Source organism: Thunnus maccoyii, chromosome 3 (assembly GCF_910596095.1).
Source record: "Thunnus maccoyii chromosome 3, fThuMac1.1, whole genome shotgun sequence".
Taxonomy (NCBI): Eukaryota; Metazoa; Chordata; class Actinopteri; order Scombriformes; family Scombridae; genus Thunnus; species Thunnus maccoyii.
Genome location: NC_056535.1, coordinates 22,585,759 through 22,598,388, shown reverse-complemented (window position 1 = coordinate 22,598,388; position 12,630 = coordinate 22,585,759). Strand labels below are relative to the sequence as shown.

Genomic DNA, 12,630 nt, shown 5'->3' with positions numbered 1-12,630 from the left:
GCCTTTGTGTTTGCTCCACAGTGGACTGACACAGCTGTCTCTAGTATTTCACTGTCTGGAATAATGCGGCGTCACGGGGGCCAGATTGTCCTTCCTAATCTTCTGGCAGGCAAAAAAGAGCGCTGCGATGAGTCAAGCTTCGGATTCAGTACTATGAATAAATAAGTGATTATGGCCGCCTCAGAGGCAGCAAGATGTAGAATCTTTTCTTTCTTGCTCTCAGGCTATGACATATAGAGATCACATGCTAGCGCCATATGAGCTGTACACAGGGTAGGCTTATTAAAAATGTATTGTATACATTCATGCATTATACTAGTGGCAGTACATGATGATAAGGTATGAGTTAGGAGTCTGCCAACTGCCATCTCAGACCTGAGCTGTTCACTCCAAGATTGTTCGTTGTCACATCTGTCTCTTAAGCAGCAAGAGCTTCAAGAGCTTCACTAGCGCTCAAGAGAGTAAACAGCATCAGTTTCATTATCTTTCTCCAAAATGAAATCATTTTATGGTTCATTTGGCCGCCGTTGTTGCAGACCCTTGTGATTATTTTTAGCGACATGCTTGGGCTGAGTTTAACTTAAGGGGGATAGAGAGGATGACACAACTTGTTAGCGCAGATTATTAGATCCCTCTAGTATGGCTGTTTTACGGAAGTAATGGGAAATCCACCACAGTGGATTTATACTGTAGTGTCTTTTAAACTACAGGTCACTGTGTCTCTGAAACAGTGGGTCCCTGTTATCATGGGCCATTACTTTCTGAGATTAGAGGTACATTTTAATGAGTCTATATCCCAGAGGAAGGCCAAACTAATTGGGTTTTGGACCAAAATACAAAATAAACAAGAAAACTTCGTGTTTGTTACCCAAACTTTTAGCAATTACTCTGTCAGATTCAACCTCAAGGTGAGTGTGTGTTGTGCATGTGCTGAGAGGATATGCTGACTTTGTTCTAAAAACTCTTTATATCATGTCCCTAACCTCGGCACTGACCTTCCTCTCATCATCACATGGTGCTCTTTGATTTTTTTTTTTTGTTGTTGTTCTTGTTGACCATAATAGATAGCCAGCAGGGTCAGCTTGTTTGTGTTAAAATGGGCCCCTCCACCCATGTTAGCGAGTCCAATTGAAATGTACGCATTAAAGAACTATTGATTCTCTGTTTTCTGTAGACCATTTATAATTCTATGGATTAGCTATTCCTGGCTGCTGTTCTCTTGTGTCTACCATGGAAACACATGGGTGTTAAAGGCTGCTACATTCACAGCTGCTTGTTTATTTTCTTGAGGAAGAATAGAGGACTAGAACGGCTTGGTCAAAAGGTTTACAGAGAAAGAGTATATTCTGCACTAAAGCTCTCCATTTTCAGTTGGGCTCTGCTCTTTCCGCAAGAAGGCATTTACTTTCTCCTGAAGCCTTTTCTGACATTTATGAAAAGGAATTGAGATCATATGGTGTGCCTCTGTTGCAGAAAATAGCCATGTAATATTATTAAAAATTAACTGATTATTCATCTAAGGCCATTTGGTTCCAAGGATGTCTGCTTGTCAGATTTCCGCAGCTTTTCTTCATTCGTGCTCGGCTTAGAGATGATTCTCTTTTCTTCTCCTTTCTTGATTAGTTAGGAAATAGGAGGGGAAAACAGCTGCTGTTGAAACAAACTGTTGACAGTGCATGTCGGGCACTGCGTGAAGTCATCTACCTGTCTCGTACCTTTTGTTATTTATAGCTCCATTGGTGCTGTTTCTGCTCAAGGATATTTCCCTGCAAGGGGTTTAACTGTCTACAAAACCAAACAGCACCAGAAATGGAGGTCTGAAGGGCTTTCCTCACCCCCACCAGTACACGCTTTAGTGCTCTAATTCTATCACTGCGGTGCACACACCCTATCCAATTAGGCAGTGTAATGGGATTGCTGTATAGGGTCAAGATCTGAACTCGTTTCTCCCGTTGGACACCACCATCACAGCAGCTACCACTTGGGAACAGACCTCATCTTCTCCCCGCTTTCTCTCTGTCTGTCTCTTTCTTCTTCAATACATGCCACGCTGTATTTTTCCCCATCTAGCCGTATTTCATGGTGTAATGATTCTGCTGCTCATTTCCTCATGACTCAGCAGCAGTTTTGGGAAGATGTGAAGAGAAGAAGCTCAGCCTCATCTGTCGTCTCATTAAGTTTGGCAGAGGCTTCTAGCAGGTTTTAATGGTGTCAGAGGGGAGGCTCCTGCCAATCAGGAACCTGAAAATTAGAGGATCAAGTGACTTTGGTGAAGTTTACTTCACGCCAGTCAGCCCAGAGGGTGTGGATCTACAAAACGAGGAACAAACTCACTGAGATTCATTTGGCTGCATTTCAAGAGAGAAATCAATATTCTAATCTCTACTGCTCTATTGCTAACTTGTCCTATTTTAAACTGAAGGGAACCCAATCTTTCTACTCATAACCCACACCAATAAGAACTTCCAGCTCTCCCTCTCATCTTTTCCCTAATATTAATGTTATACTGACACCAATTAAGTTAGTGGCCACACTCAACAGGATATTAGCTGCCAGTTCCTTGAGCTCATCTTTATTTTTACTCGGTGTCCACGCGTGCCAGGGTTAGATAAGCTCGTGCCAATCCGTCGACACTTTTCCTGCCCGTTTCTCTCCCTTTATGACAGAAGTGGGTTGTGACTACCAGGCTTTTAGCTCCAGGGAGCGTTAATGGAGCATCCTCTCCTCATTAGGCACGGCCCTGCCCAGGATGCTGCCTGGTCTCCATGTCTGCCCTCGGCATCTGCGAGCAGCACATTGTAAACCGATGGCACATGCTTGCACATGTGCATGCACATGCCAAGACCACAAGCAGTTGGTGCTATATTAGTCTGGTAATGGGACAGCAAGGAAATCCCAATCCTGCCCTCTGCATGCACAGGATTTCTGCTCCCTCAATTAATCACAGTTCAGTTTATCGAACTGACACTTGAGAGCACTGAGATCTACTCCAAGTCAATGATTTTTTTTAAATCTTCCTCGAGGGAGCCATGCTTTCAAGCACATTTTTCTCTTCTGTTTTTTTTATGTGGGTTAATCTAATTTACCCTGATTTTAGGTGACCAACTGGATTTTATTCAAACTACATTACATAACAGACTTGGAAAATCTTGGCATACATACATTTCAAGCTCATTTTAATCTTTGCATGGACCAGGATTGGTCCCAGCCCAGACTTTTAAAAACACTTCTTCTTCTTTGCTATTTAATTCCACCTCATCATCTCCCCAAGTTTCCAATTCATTCTATTTTATGCAAAGTCTTAATGCCATTCACTTTTCCTTTTTTTTCTAGAGGCCTTTTAATATCCAAATTACCTCGCTGTGTGGCTCTGTCATTAGTTGCAGCTGAATTACAAAGAGAATAACAGTGTTGTTGATTTTTACAGCAAATTTAAATAATTGCTCAGTACCACTTCTTGGATTACTTCATTTTCCACCCAGTTATTCCCTTAACTTCACTGGATTTAATCATTGCCGCCAGCGTATACAAGTTAATAGAAATACGTGCTCATGTTGATACCTTTCTATAGCTTCTTCCATCCTACCCTTTTATGGTCTAATTTATTATTCATTCTCTCGTTCATTCATTCATTCATGTGGTCATTAACAAGGTTCATACTAATGGTGCGATGCAGCTCGTTGGCATAGTTGGTGGGTTACTGCATGTGTCTTCCTCTGGCACCAGTGCTTTTAAAGAATCTGTCACTGTTGAGGCTCTGGATGCAGATATTTAATTGGTACTGTGAGCTAGGACCACACAAAACTCTATTTCAGTTTGGCACAGAGCTAAAGATGTCTGCCTTTTTTGCATTATAAGTTGCCTGCATATTCTTTTCATTGGAGCATTACTTCTCGCCTAAATTCAGTCAATACAGTTGGCTCACAGGTTTATGTAATAATTGAATTACTGGTAGAGGAGGATCGATGGCTCTGTTAAGAGCTTTGTTTATATATATTTATATATATATATATATTCCTCTATTCAACAAATCTTTCAGATGAAATTATACTTGTGATGAATATTGTCTATTCCCACATTGCTAGTAAGTGTTGACTGGATTACATTACACATTCAGAGTTATATTAGCTCTTATCAGCATGCTTTTTTGAGGTAAGCTTTCTGCCTGAAAAACAAGATTTTCTCAGTATTAGAAGCTAAATGTGTTTGGCTTTTTTCCCTGTTGTACTGGAGCGACGCAGCCAGAGACAAAGCTGCTGTCAGGAGCAATCTTGTATCCTATGTGAATTAATTTTGACTGGATTTACTTATACACGGGTCGAACTGAAAGCAGGTGGCTCTTGGGTGAAATGCAAATAATGACTGCGAGCCCACCTTAAAAGACCTTAGAGATTTCCTTTGATGTCAAATGCTCCCTTTGAGATGGAGGACAGCTAATGCCTGGGCTCGCAGAATGTCTGAGGTTGTGATCGAAGCTCTTTGCTCCAGGCTGAGGTCACTGATCCCAATTCATGTTAGACAACTTTTATCTTTGTCAAGGTTCATTTCAATTTTTGTAGGATATCTATAAATCTGTAATGTAAATAACTGGGAGATGTCTTCATCATCTCTGATGTGCGCTCCTCTCCCCCCCTCCCTTTAGTCTCTTTTATTCTCCTCTCTGCAGTATCTGCATTTTCAGTCCATTTGAACTGGGAACAATCTTCTGTGCACTGTGCTGTTAGAGGTTGTTCTGCTCTCCTGGTTGTGAACATATGCTTTAGTTCTTTTCCACACATTAAAGACAGTGGGACTGTGTATTATTTGAAATCTCGTGATATTATAGCGATGATACACAAAACTTTAATCAATACGATATATAAACCTGTTAATCCTGTCAAAACCCTCTTTTCTCATTTAACAAATTTGCCAAACTTCTCAAATGTTACATGTTGTCTAAACACAAGCTGCTATACAAGAACTTTTACTGAATAAAATTATCATAATTTAGCTGAAAAAACAATCTCTCCCTGAGGTTAATTTGGTAGATGTCTGGAGCATTTTACCTTATCACATGATCTTGATCGGCAGATGGAGTTTGCTTAGTTTTCATGGAATTGTAAATGTTCAAATTACTATTTTTAGAGCTTTTGACAAATTAAAGCAAGAATACTGTATGTACATTTTCAAAGAAGAAATTACATATTCTTCCTCTTATAAGTTTAATCGCCAAGCAACAATTTCCCAACTCAGTTGACTGAGGAGTTTGGCTGCTACAGCATGCATCACTTGGTCTGATATAACCAGGAGCTAATGGTGGCTAATGTCAGCTGACATTAGATAGATACTCCTGTGTAACTATTGACTCTGCTCAATTAGCACTGCGGTTGCACTATGTTTTAGCATGTAACAGATAAAGTCTGGTCCCATCCCACTCGCTTGCAGGAATGTTGTCCAAATGAGGATTTCTTTAAAGCAAGTGACTAAAGATTTTGGGATGCAAAGTAAAATTCAGTTTGTCATTATCCTTTAATTGCCACTTGTAGCCAGAGTTGATACTGTTATTAAAAGATGCATAGTGTCTTCAACGTCAGCTAATAAGTCGGATTTGAAATGAACTCAAATTTAATTGAAACTCAAGTGTCAAAATAAATTTAAATCAGGGAAGAAGAAGTAAAAAAAGATGACAAATCTGACCAGACATTCATTCCCAGCTTTCGGTATTCAATACTCTGTGGCACAGACACATTTTGGCTTGTACCAAAGAAGCATCGGGGAGAAAGACGCAATGAGAAAAGAACATTTCTCTTGTGTGTTTATTGCTGTCTCTTCTCTATCAGCGTCTGTCATCTCTGTAAATTTCTGGCTGTAATCTCAGTTCATCTGTAGTGGTTTGTATTCTCGCTATCAGATGTCTCACTGTCCTCAACTGGATGTCACTGTGCCTCAAAATCTCTCTCACTCTCCTGTTGTCCATAGGGATGTTGATGTTGCTCCTTTTTTCTAAACTGAAACCCAGCAAACAAGGTCCAATTTTCTCTTCACTCTACTTTCCACTCCTCTGTCTCCTGTTTCCCTAACTCATCCTGATAAATTATGCAGAATATTTCACTTTGATGGGAGACTAATTGCTCCACTTCGATGTGTGGATCTTTTATAAACATCTTGATGCAGGAAAATAAGTAATAATTGTCAGTGTAATGCAGTGTTAAAAATGTAATGATGGGTGGTAAACTTCAGTTCCCTCAGCTAGAGATTAAGTAAAATAGCGACAGCAATTGCTGTGACGAGTACAAGATACAGTATCTGGAAGACAACTCAAAATTAATACCATCACCATTGTATCTCAGCATTTAACTTCACCACTGTATATCCGAGGCACTGAGAGCCGCTTTGCCCTGGAGGCACTGTGCCAGTCGACTCTGCTTAGACTTGTCAGCAAAGTGAATGAGGAAATACAGTAATGTTTGGTAATATTGTGTGACTGGAGCTTTTGCAGTTGTGAGGGGTTTTCTATTGTTGAGAGACCCACTAATGATGCTGTTATCTGGGGCTCGAAGCCTGATTAGCTTGACGGATGGAGCAGACACTGGCAGCCTGAACTCCTCTCTCCTGTCACTCTTGCTGTGCTTGTATGTGCATTTGTGTGAGGAGAGAGAAGAGTGTTGATGAGTTTGTAGGGGAGTCTGATATAGAGACTGACAAAGGCTGAGACACACACACACACACGCAAACACACACACACACACACATACTCTCTCTCCACACCAGAGTCTGATAAGGGAAAATAGGACCCCTCCTCCTCTTCCTCTGCCCTCAGTCGAGCTTACACACCAACCCCAAACCACTGCAAAGGAGCCATGGAGCAAAAAATGAGCAGCAACCTCCCTGCCTGACTGTCAGCCCACCAATGTGTAGGAGGAGGAGAACACATGCCTAATCTTCTTATCATCTCATCCAGCTCTCCCTTTAAAATATTTAGCTATATGTCTCCAGGATAGTGGGAGGGACGCTTTGGTGTGAAACCAGATGGAGAGGAAGGATATGACAAGAGCTAAACCTCCCTGAATGGGAGCTAAATGTGCGTGCGTGCGTCTGTGTTGGAAAGTATTGTTCCCTCTCAGCAAGTATTGGCAGTCACCAAATATTCACCATATGCAGAGGGTGTTGTTTTCTGTGTCAGCCTTTTCTTGTGGATATTACTGCCGCTCCTTAGAGACTTTCTTCAACCAGAAAAACATTTAGGCTGATGAAGAGTGTTTGTATTTTCCTGGCAAGTGACCTTTTTTGGCCGTGTGAATAATGCCTGTTGTCTGTCCGAAGCAAAAGCAGATGTAGTATGTTTTAGTGTTGCAAAACCTCTTAGGAAGGAGGTTGGAGTGGATGGTTGGAATTCCACGACCTTGACACAGGAGACAGACTCGTTTCCATCCTGTCTCCTACCAACAATCATTGTCACTGGTTTCTTAACAATTTATTGATTTCTTTTAACCTTGAACTCGATCGTTTCCCTAATCTTAAAGGTGCTCTGTGGAGATTTGAATCACTAGTAGTAATGAGCGGGTCCCCATTTTGCTTCATGCACACACGAGGACACACATGCACGCACAAGAGCAAACTGCTAGCTAGCAAACATGGTTGTAAACTATGCATGTTTCAGTGTTCTCCAAAATTCTGCTTTGAAAATGTTTTATGAGGAAGGAGAGGCACTCAACATGTTTGTCACGCATCATGGATACACACAATGCGTTTTGGTGAAACACTGAATGTCCACTCCACTTCTTCTCCTCACTCCATCACTTCACCCTGTAAGTCCTTGAACACTGTATGGGTGAACAAGAAAATTCCACAGGGTACCTTTAAGTTTCATGTAAACAAACAGAGTTATGTTTACATCCACTGTGTCTCACCGAAACTCAGTTTGTGTATCCTGTACACCTAGAAAAACATATTAAGGGGATTGTCTTCCTCATAAAACATTTACATTTACATTTTAAAATCTGCATTATTCACATCCATGTCTGCAAGGGAGCTCTTCCTCTTCCCTGCTTTCCTGCTACATTGATAGGATTTTTTTGGTACATTATCTCTGCCAACTGTCAGTGGTACACATTATATACCCATGCATAGGACCAACTCATCAAAACATTGCTCCATAGGGCTCTCAGTGGTCAAAAACTCCACAGAGTACGGCACTGACAAACCTGTTCTGTCTTTAAACTTGGAAGACTTATATATTCTTATTGAATGCATTCTGACATAAGTACATGCTTGAATGTGTATCTATACTCTGTATGAAAGTGTGAGACAAGCCTTCTGGATAGTGCAGAGCCTCTTTGGTCCCCAGGGTCTTAAATCCTGTCTACCAGCAGACCTCTGTCTAAATTCAACAGCTGTCGCTGCAACCATTCATCCATCCCTTTTTTTCTTTTCCCGACTCTTGTTCACTCATTTTCTCGCCTTCAGTGAGAGATTGTCTCTCTTGTTATATGATCTTGACCTACCTCCGCTGTCGTTTTTCGATCTTGATTGTATTTCACTCTTTCCGTCTCTATTTGTTGTGTTTCTGCTGATTACATGTCTTGATTTTCATACTCTCATCACTTCTCTTCACTGGTTAATCGCCTCCTTTCTTCGGTTGTGTTCAGCTCTGTTCTGTTTCTCAGCTAATCTTTACCATCCTCACACAGTTTCTGTTGATTATTGCAGTTTTTTTAATTGTCTCTCTCACTCCCTCTGTCTGTCTCTTGATGTCTACCTCTCTCTCTCTCTCAATGCTTGCAGCCCACTGCCTCTTTGTCTGCTGGCAGACAGCAGCAGATTGCAGGCTGGACAGGGCATGTGGGTGTTTGACATCGCACACAAAGCTGAGGGCCAGGAACAGTGACTGCATGTACAAGCATAATTGGATGTATTATTTGCACATATGCGCATGAACACACATTCTGTTTCCAACTCCAGCTTTCTACATCAATATGCATGCAAATAATTGGAAAGACATCTGTTAAATTATACAAACAAGTAAGCATGTCTATACTGTAAATATTCTGAGGGAGCTATGATACAGATAGAGAGCTTACAGAATGTTTAGTACATTTATGCCATTATTATTATGAAGCACAGGAGCAGATTAGAGCTTTAACATTGTCGCCAGCGAAACAAATGATTGGAAAAGGGCTGTTTTTCATCCAGCTTATATAACTGACTGATTTTATTCACCCCAATGAAGACCATATCATGATTCCTCCCTCTCTCCCTCTCTCTCCCTCTCTGTTATTTAGTACGGTTCGCATGTGTGTACTGTGTAGCATTACAAATGGCTCAATTGGGAATAGAGTCAGACTTAATTAGTTGTGATGGGGAGACTGTTTGTACCTGCAGCTGTGATTACAGCACTTGAAAACAAAAGCTAAGCAGTTCATCTTATTAAGAAATAGAAGGGAAATACACAGAAATGAAGCTGAGATTGTGCCAAACTGTCTCCACCCTCTGTCACAAATAAATTATTTTATGCAAAGCTAAAGCGGTAAAGTGGGAGGTCATTGAGGTACTGTTCCCACTCAGTGTCTTATTCTGCAGTAATGCTGCTTGATTTTTTGCTACGGCTCTTGGGAGTGGCACAAATTGCATTTTTTCTTCCTCAGTGGCAGCTTTTCTTTATAAAATAGGTTAGTATACAGAGGCACTGAGTGGCAAGATAAAAACATCTAGATTCCCCTGGCAGACTGAAATAGAAAGTCTTATCTAATCTCAGGATATCAACTCAATATGATGGTCTCAAAATATTTACTCGTAGAATGGTGTGAAAAAAATCACAGGGTCAAACTTCCTTTTTCTTTTTAATACTCTTTTTCATAATGCAGGTGATTCTACTGCTTCATAGCATCGACTGAGTGAGTGAGCGAGCTACAGTACCAGGCAGCATGTTAAACCATGGCAACGCTGCAAGGGATCACACACTGCTGTGTATAACAGTATCTGTATCTCACGTTCATTGTGCTAAACCAGATGAAAATGCAAGCAAACTGAAACTCCGCTGGTTTGATAGGTCCAATAAAAACATGTATAAAATATTGGTGAATATATAAGATTTGAATTTCATCATTAATCAACACTCCCCATCATTTATTAGTGATTATATAAACAATAAAAACTTTTACTGTGACAGAATTGTACTTCTTGTGCACAAACTGGCAGATAAATGCAAAGTTTTAATATTGAATGTGATTTTAAAAGCAGCATAAAAAAACTGCATGTGAAAAAAGAGGAAACATGATAAATTATGAGTTAAACTACAAAAATATCCGTCCTTGAAAGCCTTGAACAGAACTTATTATTCAAGCCACTTTTAAATGTGTGTGCTTTGGGATTTTGTGTCTAGCTTGTTTTTGAGTGTGTCTTTTAAAAGGTTGAGAAGCAGTGGGGCCCATATGTAATACTTGGAGGTGCAGGGGATTATTGGCATATTTCATCCCAGACTACTGGTGCGAACATAATCATGGTTTAGAACATTCTCCCGGGTTGTATGGCTTTTATGTAAAAGGCAGAAACACATGTACTGACTGAAATGCCATTTTCTTTATGGTAGATTATGTAACAGTAAAAAGCATTGAGCACGGTGACTGGTGAGCGTGTTAACATCAATCACAAATAATAACAAGATGGCGCAAATGTGTGGCAGCCTCTTGGAGCAACACTCACTTTGTATTTTTTTTTTTAATCTTTTTTTTCCCCCCTATGTCCAGACAGTATTAATCCATAGCTTTTTAAAAAAAAATTAATTCCCCTGTGGGATCAGTAAAGTTTGTCTTATCTTAATTCACAGCAATATCCATAACGTGTTACCCACATAGGAAGATAACCCTTTTTTCCTTGTACGGGGCTAAAAGTAGATCAAGACACGTGGCAGTTATGGATTAAAGGCATTGCTTATGTAACATGGCTTTCCCACTTCCTACCATAGACTGTATGCTTCCTACTCTCCATACAATCCTTATGATAGTAAGGATAAAATATAAATCTGCTGATCTGTGTGTTCAATATAAATCCTGCTCATGATGCATCCAGATTACACAAGCAACAATAAACCTTTATTGTCAGTCATGAGAAGTCTGCAGATGTTCTGCAGATGTGTTCTGAACATTAATGAGTCATGTTGCTATGGTTGGTGATGGGTCAAGACCCAAAACGAGTTCCACGTCTGGTTTTCCTCACTTTTAATAAATCTGATTTGAACTGCACTAAAGTAATTTGACACAATACGTGTTTCGAGCTAATTGGGCTGTCCTGGTCATTGAGGTTAAGACATATATCTTGTAACCAAGACATTTGTAACATTCACAGTTGGATTCCTTACGGTTAGAATCTGCCAGCCTGTTTTTCAAGAGAGTCATGGTTAGAAAAATACACAGACCTGCTTAATATGGATCCAGCAGCTGGCCTTCTTAAACACTTTCACAGGACCGCTGATGAACATTGGGACATAATTAAGGATTTTCTCTCAGCGCACTGAATACCAACATCAGACTGTCCGCAGAGGGAGATATACTTCTCACACTGCGGAGATGATTAATCAGTTACTGCCATATGAACTGAACCACAAACCTTAACAACTTAAATATTGCAACATTGAACCTTACCCTAAATGATCTTAATCCCTTTCGTCCTGCTTTTCCTTAATTTCATTTTTTTTTAATAGTTTTTCTCTTCCCTCCTACCCTTCCTTTTGAATTGTGTGGTGGCTTTAGTTTGTAATGTCTTTTGTGTTAATTGTGTAATATCAAAAGGCAAAAATACTATTAAATCTAATATATATATATATATATATATATATATATATATACTAGCCTGCAGGGAAAGGCTTGTACAGAAATGCTCAAAATATTAGTCATTAAACAAACACAGAACAGGTTTGGTCAGAAAGGTCAGAAAACATTCGCACTTTTTACATTAATACTGTATGTTTGGTCAGTTCTCTACAGTGTTTCTGTTCCTCACAGTGGATTTCTGCAGGGTTTTGTGGGTGGACACACTGCTACTGTCAACTGTCAGCATATGTATACATATATGCATGCCTACTCCTACATACCATATAACATACTGTACTGTACATAAAATTAGACCTGTTAACAGCCTAGCAGGTTTTATTAGGAAGGCTAGACTGAACTCAGTGACTATCTTCATAAACAGAACTCGTCTGATATGTGACGAGTCTGTCTGACTGAGTGGTTCACTAGATATCCGGCTAATAACTGGCTTCTCAGCTGGATGATGCTAGCTGACTAATTAAATGGTTGAGTGGAAATGCAAGCCTGCATGTTAAATATTTCTGGTTGTGATTGGTTCATTGGCTGATTTGCTGGCTGGCAGCCTGTTTAAATGACATACAGACCTGCTTCAGTCAGAAAAACAAACTCATTTTTGTTTCTTTTCCCTTCACTTCTTGTATGTTTTTTCTTTTTCTGTCTTTCTCATGTGTAGCCATTGGTTTCAGATCATGTACTTTTCTTCTGCTTTCCCTGCATTTCCACTCCTCTGCTCTACTCCTCTACGCCACTTCTTCTCTCCACTCCATCACCTCACTCTGCAAGTCCTTGAACGCCGTCTCTAATGGCTTCACCTCAGATGTGATCTCTCTCTTTGTCTCTCTCT

General features: G+C 40.2%; 1 protein-coding gene across 1 annotated transcript in view; it reads left to right on the top strand.

Moving 5' to 3' along the window:
- kif5ab (kinesin family member 5A, b) overlaps positions 1-12,630 on the top strand; it is a 62,502-nt gene that overhangs the window by 5,180 nt on the left and 44,692 nt on the right. The window lies entirely within an intron of this gene.